We start from the raw sequence: 13,228 nt of genomic DNA on the forward strand, positions 1-13,228 counted from the left end.
ACCATTTTCACAGAGTGTGATGATGCATTTCCTTGGCAGTTGATTGAATGACTGATTGATTGACTATACTTTCAAACCTGATTAAACACAGTACTGTCACACACACGGGTTAATCTTTCAGAATGGCCAGGAACTCAAATTATGTCCAAGAGTTCATCGACTGCATTGCCTGGGCAGCTGGGGTTGACCTCACTTTAATGGAGGGCTTTAGGATTGGTCTTGATGACGGGATCCGGGCTCGTCCTATATGAACTTCGCCCTCTGGATGGTTAAATCAACATTCACTGTAGGTAAAATGGCCATCATCCCAGAGACTTCCTTAGTGTCCATTCAGATCTGTGAGTTTGTTTCAGTCACAGAACCTAGAAATAAGCTTGCTTCAGTGCTGGCTCCATTTCCAGAGTGCTCTCCAGTGCCTGCTCCTCGAAAGTGCCTGTGAGTGTTGTCCCAGACTACTCACCCCCCACCAATCCAGAAGAGGAAACTAGGGGTGTGGAGAAGGGTGTCGGCCCAGCCCCAGAGCAAACCCCAGGATGGGCTCCTGATTCCCTGTTTAGCCCAGGGTGTGTTTTGCTCTTGACCCACAATTACATTTATTCACATTTATTCATGTAGCTGACGCTTTTATCCAAAGCGACTTACAATTGCTATATATGTCAGAGGTCGCTAGCCTCTGGAGCAACTAGGGGTTAAGTGTCTTGCTCAGGGACACATTGGTTTCTCACAGTGGATTCGAACCCAGGTCTCTCACACCAAAGGCATGTGTCTTATCCACTGTGCCAACACCACCTAAGCCCAGTGAGGGTGATGGATATAATTACAGACTGATCCTCACAGTTATATTCCTTTCTTTGAGAAAAAAGGTGTCTCTGAGGATTTCCAGTCAGGATTTAGACCGTACCATAGTTTTGAGAACGTTTTCATTAGTTACAAATGGCCTGATCCTATCAGCTGATCGTGGATGTATCTCTCTATTAGTGCTATTGCTATTACTTCATTCAACATTATCAACCACAATATTCTTTTGAATAAACTAGAAAACTTTGTTGGGCATTAGTGAAAGTGCATTGGCATGTTTCAAATCTTACTTATCTGACCGCCATATCTCAATGCTCAGTACTAGGGCCGTAACTTTTCGTGCTTTACATGTTAGCCTTGGGAGATATCATTAGGAAACCCGGTGTTAGCTTTCATTGTTATTCTGATAATACTCCACTGTATTTTTTCGTGGATCGGCAAAACATACCAATTTGAAAAAAGAACAAAATGCATAGTCGATATAAAAGACTGGATGATGAGTAATTTCTGACTGCTAAATTTATAAACAAATAACAGTGGTATTTATTACTGGAACTAAAACCTATATGTACATGTAATAACCTAGAACACTGTCTAAAACTTGCTGGCTGCTCTGTGAATTTTTCGTCATCAGTTAGGAACCTAGGTGTGCTATTTAATAGCAATGTTTCCTTTTGAAAGCCATGTTTCTAACATTTGTAAAACTGCATTTTTTCCATCTCAAAAATGTATCAAACTTGCAACCTATGCTCTCAATGTCATGCAGAAATGTTAATTAATATGTTCATAACCTCAAGGTTAGATTATTGTAATGCTTTATTGTGTCGTTATGCTTAAACAACAAGCTAGAGTTCTTACTAGAACCAGAAAGTATGGCCATATTAGCCCAGTTATTTCAACACTGCACTGGCTCCCTATTAAACACTGTATAGATTTTAAAATTCTGCTAATTACTTATAAAGCCCTGAATGGTTTAGTACATCGGTAGCTATCTCTTATCGAATTATAATCCTCCATATCTGCTGCATTCTCAAAACTCTGGCCATCCAAAATCCTAGAATATCAAAGTCCTTTTCCTATTTAGCAACCAAACTCTGGAATAATCTACCCAACATTGTCTGGGAGCAGAAAAACTCTCTCAGTTTAAATCTAGATTAAAGACCCATCTTTTTAACTTGACTTACACAATACACTAATACAATATGTTTGTAATAATCGAATCCGTTAAAGGATTGTTAGGCTGCTTTAATTAGCTCAGCTGGAACTGGGATCACTTCCCATAACACCCAATGTACTTGTTACATTGTACGAAGAATGGCATCTATGCTAATTAGTCTCTTTCTTATTTCGAGGACACTATAGCCACCGGATCCAGTCTGTATCCAGAACAGATAGCCACTGCAGTGACCTGGATCCAGATATGACCTCTACAGACTTGAATGTCAGCAGTGACTAGAACAACTAGATAAGCCCCAGTGAAGACCCCGTCACGTAGATGGCCATTGGGACAAGACCATGGGAACCAGATGAGTCCTCTGCACAATCTGACTTTGCTGCAGCATGGAACAAACTTCTGAATTTGTCTGGTCAGAGGAGAACTGGCCGCCTGACTGAGCTTGATTTCTCCAAAGGTTTTTCTCCATTATGTCACAAATGGAGTTGTGCTTCTTTGTTGCTGTCCCCCCCAGCTTGCTTAGCTGGGAACACTTAATTTCGAGCGATCCTTTTGGGTCAGGAAAATAAAGGAGGATTCAGTAGCGAGTGTAAATCTCAGTCCTTTATTAAGAAAACAATAAGAGTAGTACCGGTGGATCAGATGGGAGCAAGTGCATGAGGGTCCTCTCCTAACTGCACAGGGAAGCAGATGGGCAACCAGTCTTCCGTGGAGTACAAGGAACGGAACGACCATTAAGACAACACAAGAACCAGAACAATCATGCAGGAACTAGACAGCCAGGAACTGGACGACTCACAGTAAACTCCAAAATGATCGGACCAAGACAGGAAGTGGGATGAGAACATATATAGGCAGGTGAAGGTGATTGCAGCTGTCAGTGGTGATCAAGTGAGTGGTAATCAGTGGCCACGCCTCCAAAACAACCAAACACACACAGAGAGCATTAGCCAGCAAATTCAAGAACCGTGACATTTTGCATTATTGACTCACTATTATACTATTTGATACTGTAAAGCTGCTTTGACACAAACTATATTGTCAAAAGCACTATATAAATAAAGGTGTCTTGATTATATGTTTTTTTAAATTTATGCACATGTAATTGATAGCATTTAGTGGCAACAGTATCTTGCAGTGCAGTGTAGTGTATTTATATTGTGAGAAAAGTATGCAAAATATAAAATCTTGATGACATCTTAAATCTCACAACAGGACAAAGCAATATTAATATGTTGTTAGTATATTGGAATATATTGGAGTATGTAGAAAATATTAATATACTGGAGTTAGCCAATCATAAAGGTGTCATAGAATGCCTTGATACAATATTTTAAACTGTTCTCTGATATCTATATAGAAGGTATGTAGATTAGGTAAGGGAAAAACATCTTCAGAAAGGGTTTTACCTGTCCATTTATAACCCTAGGATTGTTGGTGGTCTGTTTTCACCTTATTTGGAAAGGGACATAAATAATAATGTTGAGCTCTGCTCTGATTGGCTGCTTCACAGTGTGGCTCATTGTTGAGCTCTGCTCTGAATGTCTGTTTCACAGCAAGGCTCCTTTTACTAGCTCACACAGCAGTAAGGAAACAGGGAAAATATATATTTCAAAACTGCCTCTTGCAGTTACATAGTTGGTTAATTATACTGTATATAAAATGCAGGAATTAGGGAGCCACTATTAATGCGGGACATTGAAACTGCTTTCGAATTCATGATAGCTTTTTACTTTCACTTTCGAGATTTGTGATCGCACGTGCTCTGTGTAAATGTAACAGTCTACCGCTAGCAAGCCGCTAACCATGTCCCTTTAATGATAATGTTATTTTATTATAACTTGCATTGTTTGTTTCCTGTGCCTTTCTGAATACAGACACCAACTCATGCCTCCACTTCACATCCCCCGCACAGCATGAAACATAACATTTATTTCCATGATCTGCCATTTTCGCTATTATTCTCGCTTGTTTCTTCACAAAGCCTGCAGAAATTCTGATGATTCAGCTGTGCAGGTCCGGCTGGCGGCTGGCAAAGAACATGGGCAGGTATATGCATATATTGGGGGTGTAACTATTAGTGATCCCAACTGTAATGTCACAGTCATTGTTATGTTCTGGTTCACCTAATTTACAGTGGTCTTTTGCATGCACAAGGTTTACATAAGAAGGAGGAAACAATGGTATTTGAGGCTCATGGTATGTAATTTCCATGTACAGAACTGTTATTATTCAACTATGCCAAAGTAAATATAGTTTTCCATTATATGGCACCTTTAAAAGTGGACATTTACATTTTAATAGATTTTTTCTTAAGAGGTTTTTTTTTTTTTTTTTTTGGAAGTGAACCTCAAGAAAATAATATTTTAAATTAATAAAAAAGGTAAGTCATGACCCCTTTATTTCACTTATTCCTGTGTGAGAATGGTAGGATCATCATCCTGACAAAAAGGCCAGTAACCTATTCACGCAGGCATAATTGAACTTGGCCTTTTTGTATTCTTGCAGTGAATTGTAAAATTACTATTGTCTCTTTCCAGGCTGCAGATTTGAGGCTAATACAGTCTAATAACAGAAACAGAGAAAATTATTCACCTTAGAGAATTACTGTTAAATAACCATAATAAGAACAAGTCTGACCAGTCCAAGAACAGAGTCAAAATGAATATAACACAATCAAAGTAATTAATTAATTAAAAATATATATATATATATATATATATATATATATGTTGCACTTAAGGTCTGCTTGGTACAGTGTAATTGTACATTTAATTACTGAATAATATTAATTAACTACATATGCTTACTAAATCGTTAGGGTTAAGATTAGGGTTTGGCAAAGGGTTATTTGCCTGTATTTAAGCATTATTTATTGTTATTATGATAGTATTTACATGCAAAATGTAGCAAGAACACATTCAATTAACAAAATAACAAAGTATTTTTGTATTTTATGTATAATTTGAAATTGGAGTAATTGCTAGTAAATGTAACAATTAATTACAAAGAAATGTTTAATTGTAGAATTAAAGTAGAAATACTGTTTTATTGTAAAACCTACTCCAGTAATCTTTGTATCGTTTATAACTTTGAAAAGTTTTATAGTGTATATATTATGTTTTAAAATATTCTGACATTTACTGGATGATATAATCTTTTGAAGAGCTAAGCTCACCAAGAGAAGCAGATAAACTCAAAAGACCAGTGTATCTTTTTAGCCAAATATGGAATATTATATCTTTATGATTTTCCCTGCTTGAGCAAAATAAACATTCTCAAAGCATGGCACATTGGAATTCTTCCACATAATAAAGTTAAGTGTGTGAAAATGAGGCACTAAATATGAACTGCATATTTACATAAACATAATGGAGTGACATCCACTGATGTATCGTGTTCCTCTTCCCAACATTTTGTAATCAGCACTGAATGTCCTAACATAACCTGACATATAGTGTTTGATTGTGGATCCTGGGGTAATGCTCCTCTAAACCAAAACCAGAACAGTTAATGACATAAAAGTCCTCAGAGTGTAGTTTCCTTTCATCCAGACCCGTCTCAGCTCTCCATCATCTCCTCATCTCGTTCCTGGAGTGTTCTCTTCTGACTGCTGGCGGCAGAGATGGTGTCCCCTGTCAAACTGGCATGAGGGCTCATCCATTCAGCACTGAGAGAGGAAACAGATGGAGGCAGCAGCCCTTCAGCTTGGAGCACAACTCCTTCCCAGAATTCAGCTGCTCCGACTGCGAGAGACCCCTGCAATTCCATTAAAGCTTTTTATTTGAGCACTTTATTGTTTGGCATTTATTTGCATACTGTGCAAAAAGAAAATGCTTTCTCTGACATGCATGTTGTGCATTCTGGGAAGTTTAGAGGTTTTAAAAATTGGCTGGTGTTTTTGCAAGTGAATTGTCAATAACATTATGATCTTCACGGCTGCTAAACTGGCAAAAAAGGAACACTTTTCATTCCACCTAGCATGTTATAAAAATTTAATCACACTAGTCTTTGAACTTTTCACAAGCTGACTTTATCCATACAACAGAAGTTAATGGATACTGGGATACTTTCTAGCTCCATATGTCATATAAATGACAACCCAAAAGTATCTGAAGTGTAGACCATGTAAATTAAATACTACACAGTTGCTTCTCAATGAATTAGAATGTCGTCAAAGTTCATTTATTTCAGTAATTCAACTCAAGTAGTAAGTATGAGGCTACTATTGGGTAGGATCTCCCCCGAGAAGTCCTCATCACCATCATCGACCCTCCTCCCGGTAAGACTGAGATGGCGAACGTCGACGCACTGCACCAACGCACTACTGGATTCGGGAGCGGAGGTTAATTTCATGTACTTTAAACTGGCTGTTCAACTTCAGATCCCCATCACTCCCCTCTCGCACCAGATCACCGTCAATGCACTCAATAGACAAGAACTTCCGCGGATTACACATTCCACAGGGAGCATCCATTTTCACGAAACTGGACTTACGCAATGCATATCATTTGGTTCGCATCAGGAAGGGGGATGAATGGAAAACCGTTTTTAATACCCCCAGGGGGCACTTTGAATATTTGTTTATGCCCTTCGGGCTTTCCAACAGCCCAGCGGTTTTCCAGGCACTCGTGAATGACGTGTTGAGAGACATGGTAGATCAATTCTTATATTTTTACCTGGATGATATATTGATTTTTTTCTTCGTCTCTCCAGGAACACGTTCAACACATCAGACGAGTGCTCCAGAGACTCTTAGAGAATGGGCTTTTTGTCAAGGTGGAGAAATGCTCGTTCCATGCACAGTCTGTTCCCTTCCTATGGTAAATCATCTCTTCTGAGGTAGTGCGCATGGACCCTGACAAGGTTAAGGCTGTGGTAGATTGGCCAAGTACAGATTCCCATAAGGCCCTACAGCGGATTCTGGGGTTCGCCAATTTTTACCGGCGTTTCATTTGCAACTTCAGCCAACTAGTCGCACCTCTGACTGCCTTGGCCTCCCCCCAAACGATGTTCAGGTGGTCGAACATTGCCGAGGCAGTGTTCACCAACCTCAAAAGTCGCTTCGTTTCGGCTCCCATTCTTGTCACCCCTGACCCCACACGTCAGTTCGTGGTGGAGGTCGACGCGTCAGAGGTGGGAGTAGGAGCAGTGCTTTCACAACGCGCTTCCTCAGATGATAAGATGCATCCCTGCGCGTTCTTTTCTTATCGACTATCGCCTGCCAAACGTAATTATGACATTGGTAACAAAGAGTTGTTGGGAGTTAAGTTAGCGTTGGAGGAGTGGCGTCATTGGTTATAGGGTTCTGGGGTACCTTTTATCGTTTGGACCGACAATAAGAATCTTGAATACATCAGATCAGCTAAAAGACTCCAGGCAGGCTCAGTGGGCTCTTTTTTCCGGACGTTTTGATTTTGCTCTCTCGTACCGCCCGGGGTCTAAAAACATCAAACCCGACTCTTTATCTCGTATATTTGATCCATCCATCACTCCCGGGTGTATTTTACCTGAGAAAGTTGTCATCTCCACTCTGGTATGGGAGATCAAATCGAAGGTCAAGACAGCCTTAGAAGGGGTAACGCCTCCGCCTGGTTGCCCACCGAGTCGTTTGTTTGTGCCGGAGGAGTTACAGTCCGACGTTATTAAATGGGTTAATTGTTCCAATGGGGCATGTCATCCAGGAGTGACTCGCACTAGTTTTCCAGTTAAGCAACGATTCTGGTGGCCACTAATGGCTCACGACATTCACGATTTTGTTTTGGCTTGTTCAGTCTGTGCCACTGGTAAGACATCTAACCGACCCCTAGACGGGCTACTTCGACCGCTGCCTGTCCCTTTGAGACCCTGGTCCCATATTGCTCTAGATTTTGTCACCGCCCTCCCGCCCTCTAATGGCATGACGGTTGTTTTAACCGTAGTGGACCGGATCTCGAAGGCGCCACATTTCATCCCCTTGCCCAAATTACCTTCAGCCAAGGAGACAGCGGTCAAAGTCATAGATCACGTCTCTCGGTTACATGGCCTCCCGATGGACGTGGTCTCTGACAGGGGTTCCCAATTCGTATCAAAATTTTGGCAAGAATTTTGTAAATTACTGGGGGCCACGGTCAGTCTGTCCTCTGGCTATCATCCCCAGAGCAATGGTCAGTTTGAGCAAGCCAATCAGGACCTCGAGATAATGTTGCGATGTCTGTTTGCCAAGAATCTGTCATCCGGGAGCCAATAGCTTTCTATGGTGGAGTACACCCACAATTCGTTGCCAGTGTCATCCATGGGCCTCTCGCCATTTAAGTGTAGTTTAGGTTACCAGCCATCAATTTTTCCGAGTCTGGAATCCGAAGTCACGGTCCCCTCCGCTCACGCATCCAGTGAGACTCTACTCCAAGCAGCCTGAAGGCCAAGGCCGATCGCCACTGGTCAAAGCCTCCCATTTACATCATGGGTCAAAAATTGTGGCTTTCTACTAAGAATATTTCTCTCCGCTCCGTGTCTAACAAGTTAGCTCCCAAATTCATTGGCCCATTTCCTGTCACCAAAATTATTAGTCTGGTGGCACCCCACCCTCCAAAATCAAGCCTGTGTTTTATTCTCCCATTAATCCACATGCCTCGATCCCCCCTGGTCAGCAGAAGGAAGCATGAAGTGCTCCAAAAATTTCTTGGTAAACGGGTGCAGTGACTTTGGCTTCCAAAAAACACACTGGATCAACACCAGCAGATGACATTGCACCGCAAACCATGACAGACTCTTAACACTGGACTTCAAGCAACTTGGGATATGAGCTTCTCCAGCTTTCCTTCAGACTGTAGGACCTTAGTTTCAAAATGAAATACAAAACTTGCTCTCATCTGAAAAGAGGACTTTAGACCGCTGCATCTTTTTCTTCCACACTTTTTTCTTCCACTAAACTTTCTGTTAACATGCTTGGATACAGCACTCTGTGAGCAGCTAGCATATTTGGCAATTAATGTTTGTGGCTTACTCTCCTTATGAACGGTGTCAATGATTGTCTTCTGGAAAACGGTCAGATCCGCAGTCTTCCCCATTATTGTGTAGCCTAGTGAATCAAACCGAGAGACAATTTGGAGGCTCAGAAAAGCTTTGCAGGTGTTTTGAATTGATTAGTTAATTGGCATGTCACCATATTCTAATTTGTTGAGATAGTGAACTGGTGGGGTTTTCTTAAATGTAAGCCAAAATCATCACAATTAAAAGAACCAAATACTTAAACTACTTCAGTCTGTGTGCATTGTATTTATTTAATACAAGTTTCACAATTTGAGTTAAATTACTGAAATATATTAACTTTTCCACGACATTCTAATTTATTGACATGCACCTTAGTGTGTGTGTGTGTGTGTGTGTAATATATATTCTGAATTTAATGGACTTTATTCTTCGGAGGCATTAAATCAATTTTCCCTTCTTTTCCGCAAATCAAATATAGTATGGTTGGATGTGTCACGTGATATTTTGCTTTTGGTAACAAGACATGGGAGAATCAATAATGTCAATAATGTAATTTTGACGTCACTGGTTTGATTTAATCTTCACTGCTGACATCATCTTTGATTTGAATGCTATTGTGGAAGGGAACATTATCAATGAGTAACTACTTACATTTCAATCTATTTCTGTTCACGGTTGGGTACATGAGGAATGAGGCTGGGGTGAGAACAGGAGTGACGCAGGTGAGGGCGATAAATGACAGCCGAATTGAGCTCTCCGTTTATCCGATTAAATTATAATACTTAAATGAGTGAACAGAGGCAATCACAAGGTTTTTCAAAATGTACTCAATCACATTTAGGGGAGCATACAATGAGGTGAGATTGATTGCCCCTGCTAAGATTAATAACCTGCACCCTCATCCGCAGCCTGAACCAGTCACCTTTACTGTCACCAGTCTGTTACTATACTAGTCAGTCTGAGATCAACGCTACATTAACAGACTCTCTGATTTTAACATGCATCACCTTTACCATTTGATCACAATCAGTGTGCAAACATTACAAATGTACAGCATGACCATATGTAAATCTGGCCAGCCAACGACCTTTTTCAATGTTCTTTCACAAAAGACATCATTTTCATACTGGGTCATACTTGAAGTGTGTTAATTCATGCCTTTTTCATCTGGTTGAAATTGTAATAATGTCGGACAAAACCAACTGAAAATTTGTAATTAAAATAAAAATGCATTCAGACCGTTGATGAGTCACTTCCTCTATCTCTGTCTTCACCTGCTTGGAGCTCAACTATCGTTTAAGCTGAGGAATCAGCTGAAAACCATTGTGCTGTTATTTTGTTTCTGCAGCAGGCACATTTCATGAATATAAATCTTAATTAATTCCTTAAACATATGCTTGTTTGTTGGTTTGTTTTTTCTTTGTCTTATTTTTTCAATCATGTGTGCTGTTTTAACAATAACTATGCAGCAGTTGTCACTTTTTAGCATCTTTGTAGCACTTGTCCAAATGTATTGCAAATGACTGGTGTTTGCTAAGGTGAAGAAAAAAAAGGAAAATATAAAGTTCAGGAGTGGCAGTTGCTATTGAATATGGTAGTGAATTCCTTAAATTATCATTTTGTTTATTTATTTATTTTTTTCCCTAAGATCTGGCAACAGTACCGACGCATTTTATGTCCATAAATCCACTATACCTGAATTTTTTTAGAGTTAATTCAGTTGAAGAATAGGTTGTCGCTCTCATAAATTACTGAACTGTTTGAGTACAGAATAGTATAACGAACTAAAGGTGAGCTAACAACTGAGTTTAGCTGCAGTGTGTACTTGGCCAAAGTGAATGTAGAGCACTTGACATTCTCAATGTGCACTCTAAATGCAACATGGCTAGAAAGTGAAGTAAACAGAGCAAATGTACTTATACTACATAGACAACATCAAGCAAGCTCTTTTGAGCTTGTTTACCATTTTTGATGTGCTGTATGTGTGTGCGCTGATCAATGCTTATACATAAATAAAAGTCTAAACTGCATCTGTTTATCAAATTGATCGCTTCTCTTTAAAACAATTGAATTAAAGCACTCCATTTAAATGGATTACTTTTGCGCTGTCTTTAATCAATTTTGAAGCAACTTTCTTAAAATATATATATATATATATATATATATATATATATATATATATATATATATTTATATATATATATATATATATATATATATATTGTGCCGTGGACTTTCAATCGAGGGACAGAAATCTCAAAAGATTTCATTAAAAAAATGTTTCATTTTGTGTTCAAAAGATTTTTCAGGATTTTGAATGCCATAAGTTAGTACATGATAATAGAAATTTAATATATATATATATATATATATATATATATATATATATATATATATATATATATATATATATATATATATAGATAGATAGATAGATAGATAGATATAGATATATAGATATATAGATATAGATATAGATATATATATATATAGAGAGAGAGAGAGAGAGAGAGAGACCAAAATACCCTTCAAAAATACCTAAAACTAAAAATGGATTAAAAAACTATAACAGTGTATAATAGTACTGAAATAGGATTGTTCTATGTGACTTATGCAAACTTCCAAGAAAAAAAAAACTTAAATTAATACCTACATTAACAACAGTTCAGTATTTATTGTGTGAAATTATCTCTATATTTAAATAATAATTTTGACCAAATATTTTTCTCATACATGAATATATATATATATATATATATGTAAATATAATATAATATATAATATTATATTATATAATATATAATACATATATAAAATATAATATAACGTGAAGAAAAAAAAACTCGTATTCGAAGTGTTTAAAGACTATTTGTTATGTGAAATTATTTTATATTTATGTATTATTAATTGTATTTATTGTGTGAAAATATTAAAACAATTATTTCACACAATACATACTCAAATGCAGTTATTTTGGGGCTGATCCTAAACATTTTTGTCCTTTTCAGTCCGTCTTAAGCCTAGGCCCAGGACAAATGGTCCAATCCCCCTTTATCACCCCCTCTTAAAGGTCCATTCATCCCACATCTCACTAGTGAGAGTGTAAATGTGTTTTAAGAGAGTTACAGGGCCGAATGTGCCCACAGATGAACAAACACCCAAATGTATGCACTCATGTTTTTTGTTCATTTCTCCTTGTAAAGACACTTGGTATCTACTTATTCTCTGTCCCTCTCTCTCTTTCCTTTTCTTCCCCAAGCCATTATAACTTCCATAATCCAGTCTGTTGTTTCTAATTTATTATTCCTCATCGATTTTCATCACGGCTTTCACAACCCCCCATGAATCACCCAGAGCTCTTCCACTCACACACACGCTGGCAAATGTTACACGGCTCAATCGATTTACTGCCCCGAGTGTTGCAGGGACTTGGCTCTGACTGTTTTCGGTGGTACAGTAACACACTCCATCGCAAGCTCTTAATTCTACACGCGACATGTGAAATAAAAGCTATTTTTCTTATTCTAAAAATGTCTGAGTTACATCTGCAGATGTTGGTTTCATAAATGGCGCATTTAATGTGAAGTGACACTGTGAAGTTTACATCCGCCAACTTCATCTAAGAAATGGCCACAAGTGCTTTAGAAAGTTCAGACTTTTATCTCTGCTTCTAAAGAGGGATGTTTGCATATTCAGCATGCGTAAAAATAAAGAAGCTGCTCTTACCTCTTGGAAGGCTCTGCACTTTTCGGTTTTCATTCTTTACTATGAGAATTATAAATCATATCTATACTCCTTGCCTTGTCTTTCACCTTCACAAAAAAAAAAAAAAAAAAAAAAAAAACTGATTATTGCTGGGTTGTTAGTCTTCCATACAGTATGTAGATGTTACAGAGCAATCATCATTCAAGGAAAATGGAGAATGACTTAGTGATGTTATGCAAGCAGGTCTTCAAGGAATAGTTCTCTCAAAAATAACAATTATGTCATTATTTATTAATCCATATATCAGTTAAAGCCTGTATGCCATTTTGTTTTTGCTTATCCAGGAATTTAAAGGGACAGTTTTTGAAAGCTCTTTCATGTCACAGTTATTATAGTTAACTAAAACCATTAATTAAAAAAAAAAATTTAAATTAAGATAAAAAAAAAATTAATGAACCTGATTCACAATATGAATAAAAACAGTAACACTTTGGCTTTACAGTGAACTCACATTAGTTAATGCATTGACTACCATTGAGAAATACATTTGTTACACTATTTTTATATTTATTTATTTAT

This window comes from Carassius auratus, chromosome 16, assembly GCF_003368295.1.
Source record: "Carassius auratus strain Wakin chromosome 16, ASM336829v1, whole genome shotgun sequence".
Lineage (NCBI taxonomy): Eukaryota > Metazoa > Chordata > Actinopteri > Cypriniformes > Cyprinidae > Carassius > Carassius auratus.